The sequence below is a fragment of the Centroberyx affinis genome, unplaced genomic scaffold, assembly GCF_046629955.1.
Source record: "Centroberyx affinis isolate AG114_WGS23_722 - 3 ecotype Tasmania unplaced genomic scaffold, CSIRO-AGI_Caff_v1 ptg001099l_1, whole genome shotgun sequence".
In the NCBI taxonomy this organism is placed as follows: domain Eukaryota; kingdom Metazoa; phylum Chordata; class Actinopteri; order Beryciformes; family Berycidae; genus Centroberyx; species Centroberyx affinis.
In genome coordinates this window covers 132,443-151,347 of record NW_027279643.1, presented here as the reverse complement: position 1 = coordinate 151,347, position 18,905 = coordinate 132,443, and the positions used below count along the sequence as shown (strand labels likewise).

The 18,905-nt window shown below is 41.2% G+C and overlaps 1 protein-coding gene across 2 annotated transcripts in view; it reads left to right on the top strand.

Annotated features, from left to right (window-relative positions):
• LOC139647692 (SLAM family member 7-like) overlaps positions 1–18,905 on the top strand; it is a 133,855-nt gene that overhangs the window by 24,555 nt on the left and 90,395 nt on the right. The window contains exon 7 of one of the 2 annotated variants that reach the window (XM_071523638.1): positions 490–1,237. The exons of the other annotated variant lie outside the window; for it this stretch is intronic. The gene's annotated coding sequence lies outside the window, so the exon portion shown is untranslated. Of the gene's footprint in view, positions 1–489; positions 1,238–18,905 lie in introns of those variants that run through there. 2 annotated transcript variants of the gene reach the window in all.

Sequence of the window (18,905 nt, the reverse complement as noted above, 5' to 3'; positions counted from 1 at the left end):
CTTATTTTAGTTTTTATTTTTATCAACCAAGAATGTATTCCAATTAGAAGAGTCAGGTCCTGATCCAAACTGAAAATAATCCATGGTCATTTTGTATTTATTTCAGTTGGTCTTACCATGGTGCATTACACTTTTAGTTTAGTTTTTTTCAGTAACTTTATTTTTTATTTGTATTTCCGTTAACTATAGTAAGCTTGCTGTGAATTAGGTGTGAAGATTGCTGATTGTGTTCATCTGGTTTTAGATGATGAGTGTAAAAAACGATGGAAGAATTTGAGGGACAGACCCGTCAAGGAGAGAAAGTTAGAAAAGGAAAAGAAGAGTGGTTCAGCAGGAGGAGAGAGGAAGCGGTGGGAGATTTAGCTCCATCATGAGTTTCATTGAGCGCTGTGAGGGAAAGACCAACATCCAGCAACATGGCAGGTGATGAGGAATATGTTGTGCTGCAAATGGTACCTGTTCCTGAAACACATCTCACTCAATTACCAGAACCCTCAGAACCTGCCCTGACGAGATGGGAATCCCAGCCCCCCCCTGGTGGTTCAAGGGCATGCAGCTCCCCAGCCATCAGCCATTTTGGCTGGTACTCTGTTGTTTTTGTTGTTTGATGTTTCAAGGTTAAACATGATGTGTCGTTAAAAAGGTAGGCATTATAAGCTGTAGCTTCAGCCTACAGACGCTGAGGATGTTTGAGAGAAAACAATGACATTTCTTTCCATAGTCTAGACTGAAAAGTGAGGGGGATTGGGCCTTTGCCATTAGGGCTCCAAGACCTTGGAACAGGTCAGAGGAGGAGCTATCAGAGGAGCTCATTTTAGCTCCCTCATTAGCCTCTTTTATATCACTTCTTAAATTGTATTTTTTTAAACTGGTGATGAGGGAGGGTAGGGGGTGGTTTATGACCACATCCCTGTTTTATACTAAAATGTCAAAAAATGTATTACCAAAAAAAAAGTTGTCTTTAAGGCCACTTGATATAGTCTATCATTTCATTTCAAACTCATCATTGTCTTATGTAAGGCCATGGGGTGGCCATCGCTGGCCCTACGGAGGAAGAAGCATAGTATTTTAACCTATCAGCTTATTGGTATTGTACCTTTTGTTATATGTTTTATTTATATGTTCTTTCTGTCGTTCTTTTTGTTTGATTCCATTACGTTGCAGTTCTTTTATCTGTTAAGCAGCTTTGTAAACTTTGTTTTTGAAAAGCGCTATAAAAATAAAGGTTTTTATTATAGATCATTATTATAATATTGTCTTATACACACTATAACATTGTAAAATTAATTAATTTTGTACTTAAACCAGAAAAGATTATTTTTCTTTTTTCAGTGAAATGTTACAGGATTTTATACCCCGTGCTGTATGTATGTCTCCTGTGCTTACATTTTGTCATCTGCTGTGTAAGTGAATAGCTCTGTTATCAGCTGCTGTTAATGATCCGGTACCTGCAGACAGGTGCAGCAGCTGGCTTCACTGTAAATAAAGGCATCTGTCCACTAGTAAAACCACGGTAACACCATGGTTAAGAAAGGTTTCTGTGCACTGTGCACACAAGAGTGTTGTGAAAGGAACTCGTCACCCTTGTGAATATGGTGTGTAAAATGGAGCCAACCAGACGCCCATGAAATAAACAAGGAGACCAGAACTGGTCTGCTGCACTGTGTCCATTTCCAATAGTGCCTTATGCCACCTAGTGATACACCAGAGCTCTTGCTCTGATTTACAGTGAGGTTGCTTTGTATTTTATGCTGCCTTCAAGTCCTTCTCATAGGCTCCTGCTTCCATGTTTGGAAGTGGTAAATATGACTTGTAGCCTATTCAAGTGCTTTTTATATATATATTCATTAACATACCAAATCCTTAACATACATCTGCAATACCTAAAAGGTTCCTTTTAAGTTGCATTTTTTCCTAAACTACACAGTTTAACGAAATCGAGGGAACGAATTGTATCTCGTGCGCACGTTACAGTAAATTGTGGACTCAATATAACTTTTTTCCTCTCCCAATGGCCACTCCCGGGCTCCGTAGAAAGTAAAAACATAGAACAGTGCTAATTTTTTTGCATAGAATGCCAATCCAAACATGTACAGCAAAAACACATGAAGACAACTTAGAATGAGTCATTGTCTAGCTGGGATTAAACCTGGGACCGTCTCTATTCACATGTTTTTTTAAGCAAGCAATTATGAGTGCTAGTAACATCTGTAAGAAACTTAACCCATACATTTAAGTAATCCACACTCTTCCCTGTATCTCCCCCATTGTTTGTATTCTATTTTATTGCTTCACTGTTTTATTGTTTATTTCTACTGTTTTAAAGGCTTTTTTTTATATTCTGTTTTTGTGCTCAAATTGTATTTGTCTTTTTCTCTATGGTGCAGGGAAAGGGTCAAAATTAAGACTACTGAGAAGCCGGCGGAGGCTATATCCTTGCTGAAGCCAGCTACTGATCTCCCAAAGATAAGCCGGCGGTGGTAACTGAGAGGCTGGCAGTGGTAAATGAGAAGCCGACTACTGACTCGACGAAGGTGGTAACTCATGCATCTAACCCATAGACTGTAAAAAAGAAGGATGTAGTGAGTGTGACGTCAGCCATAGGTTTCTGAAGGGCCGTTTTGAAGCCAAAAGTTGGGGTTCACAAGCACCGCCATGTTCACATTTTTTGGAGCCGGAGCAGCCAGAGCGAAGCCGGGGGTTTCCCGCAGCGCCGCCGTGCCGCCTGCTATTGGTCCAAATCGGCGACCTTCGCGATCACTGGACAGGCGACATGTCAGTCACTCGGAAAACTACCCCATTTTATAACCGTTATATCCCGTTAATGATGCAATTATTGTGAAAATCACAATACGTATACATATTAGAAGAAGTGAAATTAGCTACTGAGACCATAATCTTTTGTCGAAAAAAAATTATTGACTTTATATTTTGAGTGAGAAGTTGAGCTGTGGTCCCATAGACATGAATGGAGTTGGGCGGGATTTAGAGTCTTTTTGGAGCCGACCCTAGTGGACATTAGAGAAACTGCAGCTTTCAGACACGTCCTTATTGGCTTCAAAATTCACCCGTGGTTTTGGTAGTTTGGTCTAACCTAGCAACCCACTGGATTAACTGGCTTGGCTGGTCATTCTGCGGCTCGTCACTTTCTTCTTCTATTTTATTGGCAGATAGCAGCCAAATGCGGAGCATTACAGCCACCAACTGAAAACAAATGGGATTGATCTAGTTTCTGGCAGCGTAGTCATCACCGACTTTACTTTGCTGACAATTTATGTGTGATACCGTACTGCTGCTCAGAACGTGCATGTGCACAAAAGTATATTGACTTTTCAAAATATGTCTAATTTTGTTCTTTACATTTCAGAGGGAAATTATAAATGCATACCATACAACTCCCAAGAAGATGTTATGTTTAAATAGTTAATAATAAAGACCATTAGCCATTACATTTAAACCTACCATTACAGCAATTACCCATTACATTTAAACCTACACCAGTTAGTGTACCCAGTCAAGCCAAACTGTCAAGATGCCTTTTTTTTTCCTTTTCTGTGGGTTATGAATATGAATGTGTCGTCCAACTGATTATGTCTGAGAAAGATCTGGTACAACAGGGTTCGCTTGGATGGATAGTGTAATAGATTCATCTAGACAGGCCATTAGATTAGTTTAGTTTATTGAGTTTATTTATATCAGGGACCACGTACAAAATACATTAATCTCAAACAAAGAGAGAAGATGCTTTGTACCAGATTTAGCTGCTGGCTAATTTCCATCTGTAGTCCCTGGGTAGGTGAACAGAAACAATAAAACACAGAGCAAAACCTATCATCTCCACTACAAATGGACCAACAACCTATTGACATCCACGCAGGCATATGCGCGCGCATACATATACACACACACACACACACACACACACAATAGCACATATAGGAAAATTGCATTGGACTATATGTAACCTGCAGTTTTGTATAGTTGCCAATAGATTTCACAAAAAACACAGTAAGTCTATCAAGCTGTTCAACAACCGGCACAGCTGCTGGGACATCTCAGACAAAACTGAACTTATGAAGACATTTGTTTCACTTATTTAATGCACACACATACTGTAATATGACAGGGGAGTTCAATGGGCTCAATTCTTGCATGCCATCTGCCTTTGTAACCTCATCCTATCAGTGTCATGCATCATGTCCAAACCAAATACCCTAAATTAAATTTTGGAATTATTTTAGAACTTTGATTTAAAATTTGTTTGATATTGTATGTCCAACTACGATGCAATCCAACATAACCATTTAACGTGATTTTCCATATAGCATATTTTTGATAATCTTAAAAATTCCCACGTTAAAATATTTTTCAGTTTTGCCAAGCTGTACCATACCACTAAGTGGCGATGGAGTAAAAGATGGATTGATATGACAGAGTGTGAAAAGGTCAAAGGCTCACTGTATTTTTTTTTTTTTTTACATAAATGCATGGAGGAATGCCAAGAACAAATAAAACAAGTTTTTATGGTTGCTTAAACCCCTAAAAATCACAATTTAAGGGAAACAAATCATTGAAACTGACTCAATTGCCATTTTGAATTGGAGCACAAAACCTAAAATACAAAGAACCAATCCTTTGTAAAAATAAATAAATGAATAAAAATGCAATATTTTTCATTTTGAAATGAAAATAGGTGCACCAAGACAGGCCAATATGAACAGCACGATCAGGGTCTAAGAGCATTAGCCAGTCTGAATACTTCCAGGTAGATGTCTGCCCCAAAACAGGAGCTTGCTGCCAAGGGGGCTAAATTGTCTCTCAACAGTCCATTGACAGAATGTGCTAGTGGGATTGGAAAAAAAATTCATTTTTTTAAAGTGAATGAAATTAAACAAAACATAGGTGCATTAAGAGGGGCCATGCAGGTATGGGTGCATCACACCACACGTTTGGACCGGTTCAATTGAATTCTGGTGCATTTCCTCCTTTAGTGTGGTTCATTTGAGCAGGTGAGAACAATGCCATTTGTGCTGGTGGCACCAACACCACCTGAAAATGCGGGTCTCAGTCAGCTTCCAAGGATAGATGTTGACATCTGGTAGTCAGCAGTTCCTCATGCTTGGAAAGCCTAGACATAATAAAATGAACTGGGGGCATACTGCAGTCTGGACTTATGCTCATATTCAACTTTTCATCAATGTGTCCTTGCCTGGTAGGCCAGAGAGACTAGAGAACAGATTTTCAGCACTCTACCCACCACCGCTTTCAAAGGGATGTCCCGGATTAACTGAGAAACAGCAATTCTTACATTTTACTGCTTCCTACTGGCTATGTATTTGTTATGCCATGTTTTTCCCATACCCATTGCTTCCAAGATGAAATTCTCCCACAAGTGCAAGTTCTCTGTGGAGCGTTTGTTGGAGCCAAGGGGGTAGAGTTCTGGTTGGAATACTTATTTTGTTTTCTGCAGTTATTGAGTTGTCATGATGACACATAACATCAAGGAAGGGCTCCTTGTTCTCCACCATGGCACGGTAAATTCCCAGTGTTTTGAGGCCATCTTTGAACCTTGTGTAAAAGACACAGAAACAAATGTACTTGAATGTGTTTCTTGCATCATTTGTTTTAACATACCAATTGTTCTGCCCTATAATAGTAACAATCTAATCAAGTGTTTCTAATCTGGGAGCTAAAAAAAAAAAACAGTGGCCACTGCTACTACTTCATGTAGTTTTAAAAGATATATGCTGGGACAACACTTCTACTACTTCTACTTTTACAAGTATAGCGTATATAAAGTTTGTCATGCTGATAATACTCACATTCATCACATTACAGAATTAAATACATTTTCTATCATATTACCAAAATAATTATTTTCTTTATTCTCTCCTTAGTCCTCTTATTCCTTCCTACCTACCTACCCCCCCCCCCCCACACACACACACACACATGGAGCAAGTCATAAATTCATACATTCCTTATATTATTGTGTTGCTTCTGTTTTCTAATGTCTTCAATGAGTTTCTAAATTCATGTGCATTATAAACCAAATTGGTTGATCATATATGCTTCAGTTGTTTTAATGAAGAGGCAGTTGCCTAAACTGAACTGCTGGGTGGTGCTCTTGTCTTATGTTTTTCTTTTGTTCTGTGCAGTACGCTGTGATTCTCAATTAAGTTCCTTGCAGGACACCGTAGTTCTCAAATCCGTTTTCTTTACTATCCTGCAAGGTAAGCAGTGTTAAATGGCAGAATAAAATATTAAATATCAGAACTAAAATAACCCACCCCCTTTATCTGTTCATACCATTTTGTTGTTGAATGTGTTTGGTTAGATATGGATGCCGGTACGAGCAGCAGATTGATTTATCAATGCCGGAAAAATAGTAATTGTTGTTGCCATCATTTTGGCTAGTGTGTAGCACTTGTCAATGTAAACGATGCAGGGTGCTGCAGTAGCTTAATTTCTACTTAGCTATTTCTTTGTGTATTATTATATCTAGAAGGCTATATGATTTTATTTTAATGGAAGAACTACTGAAAGAACCATCTGAGGAGATCGGGCTGGAAGACATGGCTTCGTTTCTCTGAATCCTCTGCAGTATGTTTATTTAAATTGTCTCAGCATGTGCATGAAACAGTTCTCTCTTTATACTAATTTTATGTTCAATGTCTTTCTTTCTGGGTAGAAAAATACAATACTTGCATAAGCCTATTAACACAAAACTATAAGGAAATAAAGATACATTCACATGTCAAATCATTTTCCATATCTCACATTTTCAACTATTTCATGTCTAAAGCTAAATAACAAAATCATTGCTGATTTTGTTATTTTCATAGGATTTGTTGACGGTAAGCAATGCATTAAAAAACACCGGCCTTATCCTTTAAACGGAGAGTGTAATTCAGTTGGCCACCAGAGGGAGAGCCACAGCAAAAATGAGCTCCTGAATTATTTCAACTTTTGATGGAAAAGACAGGACAGAATACAGCAATAATTTGAATACAAGTGACTGAAAAGACAAAGAAGGAAAAAATAAATAAGAAAGAAAAAAGAAAAGTATAAAGAAGTGAAGAAAACAAGTTGCATCGGTTATCAAGAAGTCATAGGCTGACTGGTTACCGTGAGACAGTTTGAATCAAATTAACTGAACTAAAACCAAAGGAGGGAACGGGAAGCTTTGGTAAGCTAAATCTCTACAAGGAGAAGATATTTACCCACTAAAGTAAATTTTTTGAAAAGAACAACATTTTAAGTCCAGATATTTGATTATTTGTTAGCAAAACAAGCTAGTAGCATCATTTGTCAGTTGAAGCTACCTGTGTTGCCATGGAGACCAAGCTCAGCCTAGAGTGCAGGCAGATAGAATGCCTTACTAACTGCTGAAGTGAAACAGCCAAAAAGAAACACAGAGACAAGGTAATGGCAACAAATCCTGAACAGCTTTATGTGGACTTTAAAACAGAGGAAGGCAGGAAGAAAATGTGTGACCTCATCTTCTACACCGCAGACGTAAAGGCATGGAGAGAAGCTGTCTGCTGACACTACAGCCATGTCTCAAAAGAAGGTATTGGGAAAGGGTGTCGGTTGAAAGTGTGTCATGATGAGAATTTAGACACCGATAACCCTGTTCTCACCATCAGTTACTACCCCAGCACAGGAAAGGTGATGGTCCAGGCTAATGAGGAAAACCTCACTTCTTTTGAGAGACTCTTCCCCCTTTTAAAAGCGGAGGTTGAGAGTGAAAGGGTTTCCAGGACCCCTGACACCCGTGCAGACTCTCAGGACTCAGAAGAAGAAGGAACTAAAGTCCCAGAGGCCCTAACAAAGCACAAGCCACCCTCCACCTCTCCATCATCACCCGACTATGTCCACCAACTGAGGGAGAGCCTGTCCCTACTAGAGGTGGACTTCATCGAGTTCAGAGAAACCACACAGGTCAAGCTCACAGAACTCAACTACATCCAGCAGCTAAGAGAAGAGCTTCAGCTGTTAAAGAGGGACAATCAGCAGGCCATCAGCAAGCTGACAGATACAATAACCAGCCTGAAAGAGGAGAACCACGCCCTCAAAGCCCAGATGGCCAAACTGAAGGAGACAGCAAGCAAAATTACGAATCTCACCAGCCAAACACAGCTGGAGAGAGAAGAGCTGCAGGACACAAGAGGAGTCTCTATAGCTCCACTCACCTGACTCTGACCTACTGTCTCAGCCTTCTACATCCTCCCAGACAACGAGCCCACCCAAACCAACCGACCCAACCAGTCTGGACACCGACCTCGCCCCTGTGACACAACCACCCAGCACACAGGCTACCCCAGACAGGCAGCCCCCCCTCCTCCAGTACGACTGCTCCAGATGCCCAGATAGTCCTACTAATGGACTCGAATGGAAAATACATCGATACCCAGCGTCTGTTTCCCACTCAGCGAGTCAGCTACAGGCGCTGTAGAAATACAAGCCACGCCATCAGTCAACTAAAGGAGGAGACACTCGGGAACCCAGAGTGCATCGTCATACACACGGGAACCAACGACCTCCATATGCTCCGCCGGGACACAGCAAAGGCCAAGGTAGCTGAAAAGTCCAGCAGGGAGTTTCCTGACTCAAGAGTGGTTATCTCTACCCTTCTCCCTCGGACCGACACCCCACCCCATGTCATCCATGACATAGCCTAAACATGGAGGTAACCAGAAACTGCTCTGCCCTGCTGAACGTTCACTTGGCCCATCATACAGCCATAGGTCCCTGGGATCTATATGATGGGCTGCACCTGGATAGGAATGGGGTCCGAACATTTGCAAAGATCCTTAAAGACGTGGCTCTCGGACGAAACCCCCCCCCCCCCGTGCCCACCCCCCTCCTCCTGCTCCACGCATCCAGAGGCTCCCATCCAGCGGACCCCTCCAACACCAGCAACAGCTCAGCTATGCAGCGGCCCTGACCAGAGATCTGCCCAGACCTCCACCACCACCTCCCACCTCAGAGCTGGGAGAGATCAAGCAGATGCTCTACACACCGTGCACCAAACTTCTACTTTAGAAGACAGCGGCCGAACACACACACACACACACGCACACACGCACATACTGTATACATATGCACACATACACACAGACACATCCCACACCATTTTTTTTGACACAAAGATATATTTTAAAACATTATCATTTTATTGTCGGACATAATAGGTCACCTGTGGAATTTTTGCTGTGTATCTGTTCTTGCTTTGTCCATCTTAAGTCAAGTTTCTTAATGAGTTCATTTCAGATCAGTTCTTGGAATATACAGGGTCTTTGCTCTTCTACATTCAGTGCGAAGAGTAAACACCCAGATCTTGTAAATAGTGTATTCAGGTCAGATATAATAATTTTAACAGAAACATGGTGCAGATCAGATGTGGCAACTCACTCTCCACCTAACTATAGAGAAATTATTTTACTGTTGGAGCCATTTTATTTAATGAGCCTATTTTTGGCTGTAGTTGACTGGCTGAGATTAATACCAGCCAATGACGTAATATACGTGCGGCAAGAGGTTAATTAACCAGGTGTGCGACAAGGGAAAGAGACGCCGCAGAGAAAGAGTTTTTCAACTTTTGTTCTGGCTTGAATGAATATATGTGCAAAGCCATTCAAATGTTGACCAATAGGGGGCGCCACAAAGGCCAGAAAACTGTATGTCCTAATCCAATTGGTCAAATTACACAAAATTCGGTACACATACCTATGACATTTTGGCATATAACTCAAACAGAATTTCACCAATCGCTAAACACAGTAAAGCTAATACGAAGTTGGATATTGACACATTTTAACATGCTGTTACATTCTTCAGTATCAGAACTTGATAGCCTTGGGCCTGATGGCTCAACAGCCTAATATGATAAACCTGACAGTAATCTTAATGCAAACTTCCACGTTTCAGCTCTGGCTGCTGTATTGGCATGAACCCAGCCATCGCCGCTAGCAGCAATATTTAATTAGTTAAATTTATTATTGATTGATTGAAATGTATTATTTAATATTTAAGGTACATACCATTTATTATTGGGGAGACAATCCCTAGAGGATTGTATCCATTCATTTTGGAGTGTTTAGGAGTAATAATAATATAATTAACTTTAGATTAGCCCAGAAGGAAAAATGTTATTATTTGGCGAAATAAAAATAGTTGGGACATACAACCAATATAATTGGGAAGATTAACCGTAGAGTCTCATTGTGTGATTATTGAATGGCTTTTTATTACATTTGACTTAATAGGCCTTCAAGGATTGGGGAATTTCGGGGATATGGCTGTCGGCCCCAACAGCATCCTAGTTACATGTTTAACTTCGCTACACCATAGTTTATTCAGAACTTGTGTTGTGATTTCCTGAGATGTGTGCCAAGGATTTCCATTATCTCCCAATAATGCACTGGCAACCTAAAATTTCCTCATCATTCTGTTTCATTTACGCTCTGTTGATACCTCACAGCAATCACAGTGACATAAATGAATTTGTAACCCACCTACAGAGGTGGTTTGAGCAATTACATTTCAATGTGTCTTGAGGTGCGTTTACACTTGGAATTTCAAGTCAAGTTTCAAGTCTCTGCAAATGGATTTTCAAACTGTAATCTACTGATAAGAAGTGAAGCTAATGGCTGCCTGAATGGTAAAAAAAAAAAAAAAGAAAAACTAACAAACTTAGTATTGGTAAATAGTTGGCAGCAATGTAAACAGTAAATGATTTGTAATAAATAAAACATGTAAAAACACCAGTATGGTCCTTAAAGTTGTATCTTACCTGAACTGGAGTAATTCAACAATTTGCTGCCTTCTGGTCCCACAAAAAGGGCACTACCATGTAGGTAGTCCAGGACAACAGTGAAAAACTCCCGCTTTGGCCCTCCTTGATCATCAACTCCTTCTGCTACTCCAATGTCATCCATAAACTTGACACTTATGCACCAGTAAGGACGAAAAAACGTCCGGCTATGCCCACTGCCCATGTGTGCCAAAGTGTCAACATTTTTATATCTCCGGAACGGAAGGTCGTAGCCGTTTGGGACCAAGACCAGCGTGTGCGGGGTACATGACCCCCCCCCCCCCCCCCCCCAAGGAGTTTCAAGTCGCTATCACTTACTGTTCAGGAGTTATACATTTTTACCTATTTTTTGAACAGATATGTAATTTTTTAACAGAGACACTTTCTCATAGCTCCCAGACCGTAAGTGGTACAGCCACCAGATTTGGTGTGTGTGATCGTCTCTTCCCACTGCCCATGTGTGCCAAGTTTGGCGCCCCTAGTGTCTTCCTTTGATATAGCTGCCATAGACTCCCATTCAAAAAAGTTTCGAAGATTGTAAAAAGTTACAATTTTTTTATATCTCGGGAACGGAAGGTGGTACAGCCACCAAATTTGGTGTGCCTGATCGTCTCTTCCCACTGCCCACGTGTGCCAAGTTTGGCGCCCCTAGTGTCTTCCTTTGATATAGCTGCCATAGACTCCCATTAAAAAAAAAGTTTCGAATATTTCACGAAGTTTCAACATTTTTTATATCTCGGGAAAGGAAGGTCATAGCGACACGGGACAATGACCAGCGTGTTCAGCGCATAGGAAAACCCCACCCTAGGAGTTGGTTTCAAGTCTGTATCACTTACTGTTCAGGAGTTATAAAATTAAGTCCCTGAGAAATGTCATGTAGGTTGGGAGGAGCCTAAAGCCCAAGCAGGACACTATAAAAAGCAAAGCACAGCTGCAGTTCATTTGAGCTCTGACTGTGGCCAGTGATCTCTCTGTCTCTCAAGTTGGAAATTGAAGTATATTGTTGAAGTTGTGAAGTATGAATTTTATATATATATATATATATATGTATACTGTATATATATAGTTATAATGAAGTTTGAGTATAGGCTTGAGTTACTTGATTTAGTTGTTTTCTTTGTCACATTGACTTAAACAGAGATGCTCTTGTTGAAGTTAATGGAGCTGTCTGTCCAAAACAGGGAGTGTCCATAAGTGTGAAGAAGAGGCCAAAAGATCCATGCTTTTGTATTTACCAGGCTTACAAGAGAATAGAGTGGGTTTTGTGTGTGTGTGTGTGTGTCCATCCATCTATCCCGTTCCTTTCCTTTCTTTTTTCTCTTTCTCCCTGAAGGATAGTAGTTTAGAAAGTAGAGCACACAGACCTCAGGGAGTATATCTGTGTGTGTTCATGTGTGTCTCGGTACATATGTGCTATTTAGACTCCTATTGACCTCCAGCTAGAAATCAGTCCGGGAGTCCATACAGCTGGGGGCTGTATGTGCGTGTGTGTGTTAAGCCTGGGCCTGGCCTTTCTGTCAGGTCTCATTGTCTGCCGAACTAAAGGTCCACAACACAGGAGGAAGATACCCAGAGGTCTTTAAAGGTCCTTAAAGTCATTTTGTTTTTGTCACCAGTCACTTAAGAAAAGTTTCTATCTTTGCTTTGTTTTTCAGCTCCCTTGACGTTGTCATTGTTAGCATGGTTAGCATTTCAAAATGAAAAAAATCCACCCTAAAACTCACAGCTATTGGCAATGTCCCTTGCATTTCTAGGGCCATTTTGTTGTTTGGTGGTGTATTTTTCTTATTTCCAAGGATACCTGGTCAAACGTAGACAACGTCACGTCCCGTCCAGATGTTTCCAGCACAGCTATAATGGAGTTTGATAGCAGAAAACTTTCTTATACATCAGCGGTAAACGTGCGGTTTTGGTGTCAGTCCCTCAGAATCAAAGAGCGAGGGCTTCTTTCTAGAGCCGCCATTTTGCACCAAGAGACGTTCAACAGTCATACAGGGATACTGGGCATTAAGATATAGGTAAGGTAATATTACATTTATTCACGTCCATGTGCAGGTGCGCGGAGATGCATGTAGCGCTCAAACCCAAGTAACCTATTTGGTTTCATCAGTATTCAGTTTTGTCAGCAGCCTATCATTTAGTAACAATATTATACTTTATATGCCTGTTAATTCATATATTCGATAGTGAATTCATTGATAACCTTTGGAAACAGTTGGCCAATACACTCATCCTTAGGCGGAATGCTTACAGTGAAAGTGAGCCAGTAAACCAACTAAATACAGTGAGAATAAAAAAAACAATACAGAAAAGAAGAAAAAAGTGTAATCAAATATGTGATTCTTCTCATGCTGATCTTACTGAGCTGTAAGTGTCTTCTACAAAGCTTTAATGCACAGCTGACATTTTTCTAAATGACTTATTGATTTGTGGAAAGGTAAAATATGTATATTCCCTCAAAACACTGCAGGTGCCTGATGTTACTATTAGGTGTGCATGTGACCCAAGCGCATATTTTGACCATATTTGATTACAGAGTTTAACGCAGATTATAATGAAACAATGTCAAACAATGCATTTTGAATAAGAACTGTCAATCGCCATCTTGATTAATTATTTGCTCATTTTTATTGAGGGGAGTGAGCTTATGCTTTCTCTAAGCGTGTTAAACATCATATTGCATCCTGGTTTCTGGAAGTAGGTTACTAAGCAAACAAAAACACAGACACAGAGACCCAAACTAATTGTTTAATATCCAACGTGTGGAGAAATCCCGGTGCAAATGAGAGAGGGAGGGAGGGGAGGACAGACAGACAGTCAGACGGACGCTTGCCTCTCTTACCTTTTTATCTCCATCATATAGGTCCGCTGATAACGTAGCCCATTCAAACCTTTGCGCTATGCGGCCCACACAATAAAACACCCACCCACGTGTGGTGATATGGTCACTTGTGATTGGTGGAATTACCGCTGCTCTAGTCATGAGCCTATCAAAGCGATTTTAGCTTGTTAAAGCAACAGACAGCCACCTGTGACAGGAAATATAGTCAGGGCTAGAATTATTATTTACAGAATGATTTTGACCGGACATTTAAATGTCCGGTCGAGCCTTCTGACCGGACCGGACAATGCATCTGAAAACCGGACACGGTGGAAAATCGGGCATCTGGCAACCCTAGGCATGAGTGACAATGTAATTCAGTTTCCATTCATTCAATTCCTGTGGTGTAACCAAGATACAGATCATTTCTTTTAGCCCTGGTATAGGACTGATATCCAGTACCAGCATGTGTCCGCCACCACTGTTGTCTCATTCACAGACCACTGATGGTGTCAATGCTGTTTGTTTTCTTACCAAAGCTGTGGGGCTTTTTGTTCACTTCAATTTATAGCCCGGGCTTTTATTTGCTTGAAACACTGAACTCAACCGGCCTATATTTGGGACAGGCGTCTATATGGGACAGGCCATTAATTCCTTTCGCACAAAACTCTTCCTCAGCAAAGATGGTGAAATACTATCAAATTGTTTATTTAAACCAGTATGAATATTACTTGTATAAAAATTAGGCTATCGAATAACATATCAATTACAAATCATTCATTTGATCTCGCTCCGAGAGACAGCGCATCTAGGCCAACCTCATGCACAGAGAGAGAGAGAGAGAGCGAGCGAGCGAGCGAGCCCCGTATCAAAATACCGGTAGCCTACCTTAGAAAGGATGAAAGCCTTACCGTCTTCCTCGGACAGACGTTGAAGTTCAACTTTATTTTTTTGCCATTCTCTCACTCTTTTGGGATCAACGGAGAAATCTCTTGCTGCTGCTTCTCCTGAGTTTTGTTAAGTAAATTTGACAACTGACAGCTTGAATTTCAGGTTGCACTTTTTTCTCTGTGCCACCATGGCAATCAACAAATGTGACTGACGTTTGAATGCATGTAAAAAAAAATTTAAATTGCTTCGCAGCATCAATGGCAACCAGCTTCTAATTAGGACTGGCCTTTATTTGTCAAAACGTGTAGCCACACCCGGCCAGTAAAAGGGACGTGGCGTTTAATTGGGACTCGGCTTTTGATTGAAGTTTTATGGTAATCAGTGAACTTAACAGTAGGAGTTGACAGACGTATCAAAGAGTGGTAAACTGGTGGAAAAGCGTCGCACAGCGGGGATCTGACAGATGGAAGGGGGGTGGAAGACACAGCAAACAAGTCAGACAAAACAGAGATGAGATCTGATCAGATCACCATGCTTTCATCTGGTGAGAGTGTGTGTGATGTGCCTGATGTTTCCTCTTTATTTATCTATGCATGTATGTATCATGTGGGGAGGGTGTGCGTGGTCGTACATGTCTGTGTCTGTGTGGAAGTGTTTTTTCTATATGTGAGTGTGTGTGTGTGGCGTGAGGTGAGTTTATGCTATGGGAATGAGTGTATGTGCGCATCTGGTCATACATGTATCGAAGCTGTAGTGTGTATGTGCATTTTCCACTTGGCTAGTCGGGCCAGTAGGTCAGAGCTCTACTTGCCCCTAGTCTGTTTTCACTGCCACAGTAGACAAACATGAAAATAACCACGTTTTTGTTGTAAGCGGTGAATTGTTTCATAACTTATTCATTCCTATAAAATGAACTAGGAGAAACTGAGGCAGTCTGCACTGTCTATACCAACTATCATGCACCACATCTGCTTTATATTGATACAGTACTGCTTGCATTGTTCATACGACTTAAGTATAAATGTACAAAATATGTTCTGATCATGAGCGTGTGTGAGCGTCCATACTTTTTGCACATTTTTATTCATACATTTCTACTTGTGGTCTGAGTGTTGAAATTGTCCATTGCATACGTATACATAGACCCCACTTGCTCTATTGTTCTTTATATCCTATTTTTCTTTGATGTATCCTATTACTACTTACTGCTGCAGGTCTAAAAATATGAATGATCTGTTTGATTTGAACTGAGATCCTTGCAAAACTGAAATGCATAGATTGGTGATCATTTGGCTTCTGATCATCGATTTATGCTTCTAAGTGTTGCTGCGTAGCTGTAGGCTGAAGCACTCAATTGATAAATCACCTAAAACTATGGTGTGTGTGTGTGTGTGTTGCACTCTATAAGTAAACCTAGCAGTGTAGAAGTTAATATATTCTCCTGTGAAAACATGTAATACTGACAACAGGACAACTCCGAATTTGTTTTTTGAATGAATGGGTTTATTTTTGAAGGGGAGAACTTTCATTCATTCATTTTCTTTTATATATATTTTCTTTTTATATATTTCTTTTATATTTATTCCGTCTCAGGGTTAAAGGTCTATACTGACTTTTTAGGAGTTTGGCCCATTGGTCACCTTAAGCTGGGGACGCATTAAAAGATGTTTCCAATCATAAATGACAATGAAAGGATTGAGCTGCGCACATTCAACAACTGAAATTTGCAGGTGTCCAGTCTCTGGTGATGCAAATCAAAAGACCATAGGCCGTATACAAAAGACTGAGAATAAGCGGCCGCGGCTCTTACACAAGAATTTTATTTTTCGTGGTACACCTGCACTGGTGAGAATGTATTTTCAGCCCAGTGACAGCAGAGGCTGTATGGATCGCACTGTCGGTCGCTCTGTTCACCACTTTATGGTCACGTGGATGAAAGTGTGCCGCAGTGAGTTACACTGCAGACTCTCAATCGGGAGACCCGAGTTCGATTCCCGACGGGAACGAGAATTCAACGTCGCTGGGCTGTAAACCAAACAAACATGCAGCCCATATGGCTCGCAGCAGTTATGGTTTGTGCTGCAATTTGCATGGAAAAAAGACTGAGAACACGTTCAGGTTTCTTTTTCTTTCCCAGCTCAGCCATCGTGCATGTGGGATCTTGTTTACACGTACATATTTTTTCCCTCTTGCTTTGTCTGTCGCAATCTCCATTTTAATTGGCTATTGAAAATTGCCGTTAACATGCGAGTCTTTGACGAGCGCAAACCACGTGATCATGCAAAGATGAGCCCCGATAAAATCAAACATGTTTGATCTAATTGCGACATTGCCGATTGGGATCATATAGGAGAGATTTGACACGACGATTACAGGTGCAACTAAACAACGCGTCTACCCTAGATGACCACTGACTCCGCCTGATCTCAAATTGTTGCCAAATCGGGCTTCAAAAGTGTGTAGTGTGTCCCAGCCTTTAACATGTGACAAGAGGGGGGTCCTGGAGGCTATTTTAGCATTCAGATCTATGGGCAATTTAGAGTTTCCAATCAACCTGACCTGCATGTCTTTGGACTGTGGGAGAAACCGGAGTACCTGGAGGAAACCCACGCAAACATGGGGAGAACATGCAAACTCCACACAGAGAGGAACTTGTGTCCTTGCTGTGCGGCGACAGTGCTAATCACTGAGCCTCCATGTTGCCCGCACAAACAACTATGAAGGTTTTTAGCAAAACTCCTGAGAACTTGCATGATGGATTTTACACTCAGAAAATCTGCAGCCACCTGTGTTCTTAATCTTAAGTCACAGAAAAGATATATTTTTTGTCCAGTTTTGAATCACAAATTTCCAATGAAGACCGCCGTCATTCATTGGAAATGTGGAATGTGCTTAATATGCAAGTTAGGCTTGTTGTCCATTTTTCTGCTGTCTGTGTGGCACCAGTGGTAAGTTCCCTTATTAGTCTTTAGCTCAGTTGATGTTTATTCTCCCAACATTAGCAGTTACAAATTCATCATGCAAGTTCTCAGGTGTGTAGCTAAAAAACCTTCAAAGCAAACCTCACTCAACATCTTTGTCCTTGGGCACAAAGCAGTGGCGAAGTGCCTTCATCATCCTAGAGAAGAAGCGGCGGATTCCCTTCTTCTTCATGGGCTCACTGACCTCTGAAAATCAAAAGAGCACAGTCAATGCCTCAACTGACTTTAATTCAGTTAACTTCAGTGTGGAAGGACTGGACAATTCAGACACAAGTTGAGATGAATGTCTCCTACCAGAGTACATGGATTCTTTGTTGTTCAGGTGGTCCATCTGGTTCAGAGCAGCAGCACTGCTCAGGGGAACTGATGTGGTGTCCACAGGGGCAGAGTCCACAGATGGAACAGCTGGAAATCCAACCTGAGAGGAAGTTGTTATTATTAACAATAATCACATTCATTATTGGTTGAGTCCATTTTTCTACAGTACAATATTGCTAATATATGAATCATGCTCAGCAAGTGGTAATTCCTACCTCTGTGGCGTTCAGTGAGGGAGTCTCCTCAGTTGTGGCAGCGGCCGTGGCAGGTTCACTGAGCGACTCCAACCTGAGAGACATGGCAGCAGCCATGGCAGGTTCACTGACAGACACGGCAGCAGCCATGTCAGTATCAGTGACAGACTCCAACTTGAGAGACATGGTGTTCACAATCGCCGCACAGCTGGAAGTCTTGTTCAGAACAGCCTGGGGGCTAAACACACACACACACAGTCACTGTTGGTCCATAGAAGTTTTAAAGAGCAGTACTTTACCAGAGTAGAGGGAAATTATCTCATCTTGTTAGGAGTAACTTGGTGTTAGTCGACATGCTTGCCCTGATAGTGGCGGACAAATTTTGTAAATTTGTATATTTGTCACAACACCTTATAACAATTGTGCAAATTTCCTACTCCTACATAAGTGCACATACTCCCTGCTCACTCATCTGCTCACATTAGGGTCTACCTTGACCATTTCCCTCCTCATCCACCCTAATCTGAGGGATGAGTGGAGTGATCAGAGGAAATAATATTACTTAATTTGGTGGTTATCACTCTGCTCTTCAGTAGCCCCATCCTCCTGCATGTTGGAAACACACTTACTGAGAGCTGTAGCTGGAGCCGTTGATGAGGTGGCCCATCGTGATGAAAGGATGGGCGAGGATTTGACTGGGGGTAATCCTCTTCCTGGCGTCAATTTGAAGCATTTCCTTCAGCAAATCAACAAACTCCCTTCTATCATCATCCGTGTTCTCTTCATCCAGGCTCTCCTAAATGTGGAAACAATAAGCAAATTCCAACCAAACATCAGACAAATCATCATCCTGACTGATGAAAAGGGAGTCAGTGAAAGTC